The following is a 6,592-nucleotide window of genomic DNA, read 5'->3' as shown; positions in this document are numbered from 1 at the left end:
CTGGGCTTAGTGATATCTTGTTTTGGCGTCTCGGAGGACTTCATTGACGAAGTACACCGATCGCTGCACACGGCGGGCCCGGACTGCGGCCTCACCTGAGGGCTTATCACAGCCCCCGAGCTTGGCGGCGTGGTTGGGGCTGGCCGAGTGCTCGGGCTCGACTCCCTGGTCGGGAGGAGCCAAGTGCTCGGGCTCGACCCCCTGCTCGGGGGGAGCCAAGTGCTCTGGCTCGACCCCCTGCTCAGGGGGAGCTGCGAGGACCGAGGAGTGCTCGGGGGCGGTCGGGAGCTGGGACCCATCACCTTGCCCTGAGCACTCATCACGCTCCACTACCAGTACCATGCTCACGACCTGAGGAGTGGCCGAGACGTAGAGCAGTAGTGGCTCACCCTCGGAGCGGGCCACCAGTACGGGCGGCGAGGTAAGATATTTTTTCAAGTCGCGGAAGGCCTGCTCGGCCTCAGGCGTCCAGTCGAAGTGACCGGTCTTCTTCTGGAGTTTGAAGAAGGGGAGTCCTCGCTCCCCGAGCTTGGAGATGAAGCGCCCGAGGGCCGCCAAGCAGCCGGCGAGGCGCTGAACTTCCTTGAGTCGAGCCGGGGGTCGCATCTGCTCGATGGCCTGGATATTCTCTGGGTTGGCCTCGATTCCTCGGCTAGAGACCAAGAAACCGAGGAGCTTGCCCGCAGGTACCCCAAAAACGGGGTTGAGCTTCAAGCGGGTAGTGCAGAGACTGTTGAAAGTCTCAGCCAGATCTTTGAGCAGGGTGGCGCAGTCTCGGGACTTGACCACGAGATCGTCGATGTAAGCCTCAACGTTGCGACCAACCTGCGAGTCAAGGGTAATGCGCACAGCGCGGTGGAAAGACGACCCAGCGTTGCGCAAACCAAATGGCATCCAAACATAGCAATAAGTCCCCACCGGAGTGGTAAAAGAAGTTTTTTCTTCATCCTCTATGGCCATGCGGATTTGGTGATAACCAGAGTTTTCATCCAAAAAACATAAAAGATCGCACCCCGCGGTTGCATCTACAATCTGATCTATGCGGGGTAAAGGAAAAGGATCTTTTGGGCAAGTCTTGTTTAGGTCGGTGTAGTCAACGCACATGCGGAGCTTGCCGTTGGCCTTTGGGACGATGACTGGGTTTGCCAGCCACTCAGGGTGGAGGACTTCTCGAATGAAGCTGGCGTCAAGGAGCTTACTTACTTGCTTCCAGATGAACTCCTGGCGCTCGGGCGCCTGGCGTCGGACTTTCTACTTCACCGGCCGTGCGTCCGGGCGCACAACCAGGTGGTGCTCGATCACCTCCCTAGGGATCCCGGGCATATCGGATGGTTGCCATGCAAACACGTCGACGTTAGCCCGGAGGAAGGCGACAAGCGTGCTTTCCTATTTACCGCCCAGGTCACCACCGATTCGGACGACCTGGGAAGCGTCTTCGCCCACCACGACCTCCTTCGTAGGAACGGAGGTGTCGGCAGCGAGTCGGGGTTTGGATGAAGAAGGTCCCGGGCCCCCTAGATGACCTTCGACCTTGGCCCGGGCTGAGACCAAGGCCGAATATAACTGCTCGGCGCAGGAGACGGCGCTGCCGGTCTCGGCGGACATGGAGATAGGGCCCGCAGGCCCCGGCATCTTGACTGTGAGGTACGCGTAGTGGGGACCACCATGAACCGAGCAAGCGCCGGGCGCCCGAGGATGGCGTTGTAGGGGAGGGGGAGTTCCACGACGTCGAAGATGACGTTCTCCGTCCGGAAGTTATCCCGGCTCCCAAATGTCACGGGCAGCTCGACTTGCTCGAGGGGCAGGGAGTGCCCGAGCGTCACCCCGTAAAAGGGGAGTGACGGCTTTAGGCGCCTAGAAGGCACCTGCAGGAGCAGGAGCCCTCATGGGAGCCGGAGCCCTAAGAGGGGCTCGGGCCGAGGCCCTTGCGGGTGCGGGCCTTCTGTCGGCGACCGCCCGGCGAGCTGGCCGGCGGTCAGGCTCCTGGGCTGGCCCATGGGCGGGGCCCTGGGTCGGCACGACAGGGACTGCCTCGCGCCTTCTTCTCTTTTTCTTTTCCCGCCTGTCGGAGTGGGAAGGACCTGGTTGATCGGCGGAGGGATGCTCAGGGCGCGGAACATGCCACGCCTGAGCCTCCGCCGCCTTGGCGCACTTGTCGGCCAGCGCGAAGAGTTCCGCGGTGGTTTCGACCTCGTGCGTGCCCAGCTTCTCGAGCATCCGCTCATCGCGAACACCCTGTCGGAACGCGACAATGATAGCGTGGGGGTTATCCGCTGGATGGTGTTGCGGACCTGGCTAAAGCACTGTATGAAGCGCCGCAGCGTCTCCCCCTCCTGCTGTTTGATGGCGTGGAGGTCACACTCCAGGCCGGGGCGTGTGAATGTGCCCTGAAAGTTTGCCACAAACTGGTGGCAGAGATCATCCCAGGAGTCGATGGATTCTGGGGGTAAGTTCATAAGCTAAGAGCGAACAGAGCCCCTCAAGGCGACATGGAAATAATTGGCCATCACCTTTTCATTGCCGCCAGCCGCTTGGACAGCGGTGGTGTAAATTTGGAGGAACTCGACGGGGTCGATGGACCCGTCATACTTCTCTGGCAGTTCTGGCCGGAACTTGGTGGGCCATTTGACCCGGCGGAGCTTCCTGGTGAAGGCATGGCAGCCTGTGCCGTACCCTGCTGCGTGGGCAGTGCCTTTGGGCGGTGAACGCCAGTGAGCCGGGGAGCCCCCACGGTCATGGGTCGGCATGGAGAAAGCCTGGTCCTCAGCTTCGGCCTCATGCCGGGACTCCCGCTGGCGCTCAAGGGTAACATGCGCGTCTTCGATGGCCCTCCGCTTGTTGAGGTGCAAGCGGAGGTCTTGAGCTCCGGTAGTGGCTAGGGGGGCGGCACTCCGCTTGGAGGCCCCCCGACCAGTGCGACCGCCACCTAATGATGCGCTGGTCTTGGCTGCGCCGCGGTGGGAGTAGCCTGGGAACTCTCGGCCAGCACCTGACGGTGAGCCGTGCTGAGCAAGGCGGCCACCTCCTGGAGCCAGCGGCCTTTTGGGGTTTCCCCCGGCGTTTGAACTGGTGGGTGCCTGAGGAGAGCTTGCGCCGTAAGCAGCGCACTCCCAGGACTGGCCTCGCCGAAGGCAAGCCTACATCGCAACGGCGCCCGGCGCTGTCCAGACGTGGATCTGGCGGCAGGAGTTTCTGCCGCCTGCTGAGGGTTAGGCGGTGCGCTAGCGATGGCGGCGGCGACCCTGCTGGGCCCAGCGCCATGGTCTCCCTGAGAGGGGAGCGCCGTGCGTGCGAACCGTGGCTGCTGCTGAGGAGCAGCAGCGACTGAGGCCTCCTGCGCGAGGGGCTCCATTTCCTCACTGGAGTTAGAGCTGGTGCGCCGGAGACGATGGCCACTTGCCATTTTTTCTGCAGGAAAACAAAACAAATTCAGGGATGCAACCCACCTACCTGGCGCGCCAGCTGTCGGAGGGTGAACTCCTATCGCAGGGATCCGGAGGGACCCCTTTTTGAGATTCGACCGAGGGGATGATTCTGAATATGTTTGCGGGAGAAATAATTGGGTGTAAATGCAATGACAGGTGGGGTGGAATGATCTAATGCGGAAAGAAGTAAATACACTGAAGGTTTTTAGACAGGTTCGGACCGCACTGAGCGTAATACCCTACTCCTGTGTGGATGCTATAAATGCCCTGAGAGTCTTCCTCAGGGATGTTGCCGGTTACAAGAATGTTTGTCTATCCTAGAGCTTCGGGCTCCTTGTTCTTCGGTGGTCTCAGCTTCTGTGTTCCAGAGTTTTCTCAATCTCTCAGAGTGCTGTACTGAGCGCTGGAGAGCTGGATCCGACCTTCTCTTGTCCGTGCCCACTGGCTCTCTTAAATACTCGCCGGCGGTAGCGTGCCCCGAAAGGGAGGGCACGAGTTCCAAAGCGCCATAAATGGGAAAGCAGTCATTATGGGCTGCTGCGCGAAGTGACGGGGGGTTGAAAACGCGTCCCTTGCCCGGTTTCGGACGTCATGATGGCGTTGGCAACGGGTGCCGTGGAGAGGGCCCACCAGGCAGCCGTAGAGCAGCCCGGCGTGCCCGCCGGTCTTGTTCGCCTGACACAGCAGGGCGGCAGGCGGGGCTCCTTGGGCCTTGCGATGCTATCCCGAGGCGCGCCGGATGACGTGGGATGGGACCCGTGCATTAAATGTCCCCACGCCCTTTTGCCAGAATGTGGCAGGAACTGACACCGAGCGTGGCTGGAGCAGTTGGAGGTGACAGGCCACGCACCCTCTTAAATGCGGCATCGGGCCTTTCACTAGCTGACACCTCACCGCTGGACCCCTGTGGGGACCACCGACGAAGGACTTCTTGGGCTATTGGGGAACCGAGTGCTCGGGGGTCACTATTTACATCCCCGAGCACTCTCTCCCGGAATTGACTGTTCGGATCCTCGAGGAACCGAGTGCTCAGGGGTCGCTGTTCGCAGCTCCGAGCACTCTCTCTCGGTACTACCTTCCTTGGGTCCTCGGGGTACTCGGGTGCCCGGGGGCCACTATTCGCGGCCCTGAGCACACCCTTCTCGGTACTTGGCTTTTCTGGTCATCGGGGGACTTGGGTACTCGTGGGGCACTATTCATGACCCTACGCACTCCCTTCCTGACACTTGGTCTTCGCAGATCATCAGAGAACTCGGGTACTCGGGGACCACTGTTCATGGCCCCGAGCGCCCTCTCCTGGGACTTAGTCTTTTCGTACCCCGCGGAGATGATCCCCGCGGGAGGGCGGTGCATGGCGGATTGCTGACCTGGCCTCGAGATTCGGGGACCCCTAGTTCCTGATTCACCGACAGATGCCTACGCTTGACGCACAATTGCGGCAACTGATCAAAACGTATATGAATCAAACCAATATATATATATATATATAGACACACACACGATTCAGGTACAAGTTTAAAGCATAAATATTTTTCTCTTCCACTAACATAATTTTTATTTCTTCTTCTAATTTTATACGTTTTGTAACTAAATAACACTATCCTCATAAAAATAAGCTAAAGAGATTATTTTTAATCAAAGGTTATTATCATAAAATATTTCAATAAGATTAGCTACGCTATTAACATGGATTATCTTGTTAGTTAGTCTAATTACACATGATCAATTACTCCATCTATTTCGCAATATTTGTCCATGACCTAGGAAGTATCTGTCTCAAATTGTTTATCCATTACGGTAACAAAGATACTTTATGGTCTATTTTTCTGATATGCCGTTGAGTGCATGCATGTATTTACTTTAATGCTGATAAGTTACTTGCTCTTATCTTTGTATTGATTAGGGATCGCATGATCATCTCACTGTATTTTTTTACTCGATTTCAGTATTTCTTGGTTTGTACATAATGATAGATGTGGATAAATATTACGAAACGGAGCGGGTATATTATGCTTATCCACACCCATCCGCGGTTGTAAGAACTCAAGTGCGCGAAGGTCCGACAATCCGACAGCGTGCCGCACGTCGGTGTACCCCTGCCTCGGCACCAAACACAAACGCTGTCCGAGCTCGACCGACCGTGTAGAACCGTTCAGTGATTTTCAGGGTCGTCCGTCTCTTTACACCTACCAGGACCTTGCAAGGACGGCTCCAATGGCCGGCAGCTTTGGTTACGCGAGAGCACCAACCACAGGGGTCGAAACTTTGTGGTCCATTTTTGTTTTCTAGAGAAGATTTTTATGGCCATTTTTCTCTTCCTTATCTTGTGTTCTTTCAGGTCTCCTGATTTTGTGCTTTTGTGCGGCGCCAAATTTAAAAGAGCTGCTCGGTTTTGAGAACAATGGGAATCTACTCTGCCTCTGAGAATAATGAGAATTACGCGGTGGCATTTTACCGAAGCTCGGCATATATAAAGAGGATATTACAATAAGAATATTATGTTTAACTGACGGGCAAAAAGGTCATTCGACGTCGTAATCAGACCGAAAACGAAAGATAACGATATGTTTAGTCGTTGTTTAAAAAAAGTTGAATGAATCGAATGATAAGACATGGCCTTTGCATGCCCCTGCCAACACAACTACATCTCCTTGGCTTCTTCTTCCCAGAAACCAAACATAAAAATGATCCTCTCTATCTGTAACAGAGAGGTAAAGCTGAGAATGGTAAAAAACAGAGCACCACTGCATACACTGATACAGTTTGGTTGCAGAAACTGCTACTGGTTAGCAGCAGTGCGAGGGGGAATTGGACCCGGACTTGAGGTCGCCGAGTATCTCCACCACCATCCCGATCCCGTCCTCCAGCCATCTGTCGCCGTTCAACGACCTCGCCGACACGGCAAGGGCGTTCAAGATTTGGACCAAGAACACGAGCACCAGCAACATCTTCGCCATCCTCATCGCCGCCGCTGCCATTGCCGTTGTCGTGCAGACGGGAGAGAGATTTACAGAGAGAAAAAGGACTTGCTTGCTTTCGAGCTTGATGGAGGCTTCGTTGTTCAGTTCTCGAGCTTGATTTATGGTTGTTGAAAGTAAAGCTTGCTGGGCTGTGCTTATATAGGTGAGGGTTAGGTGCATGGTTTGCGTGTATGGCGTCGCACGTGA

The sequence above is a fragment of the Phragmites australis genome, chromosome 13 (assembly GCF_958298935.1).
Source record: "Phragmites australis chromosome 13, lpPhrAust1.1, whole genome shotgun sequence".
Lineage (NCBI taxonomy): Eukaryota > Viridiplantae > Streptophyta > Magnoliopsida > Poales > Poaceae > Phragmites > Phragmites australis.
Note: the sequence above shows the minus strand (reverse complement) of the source record.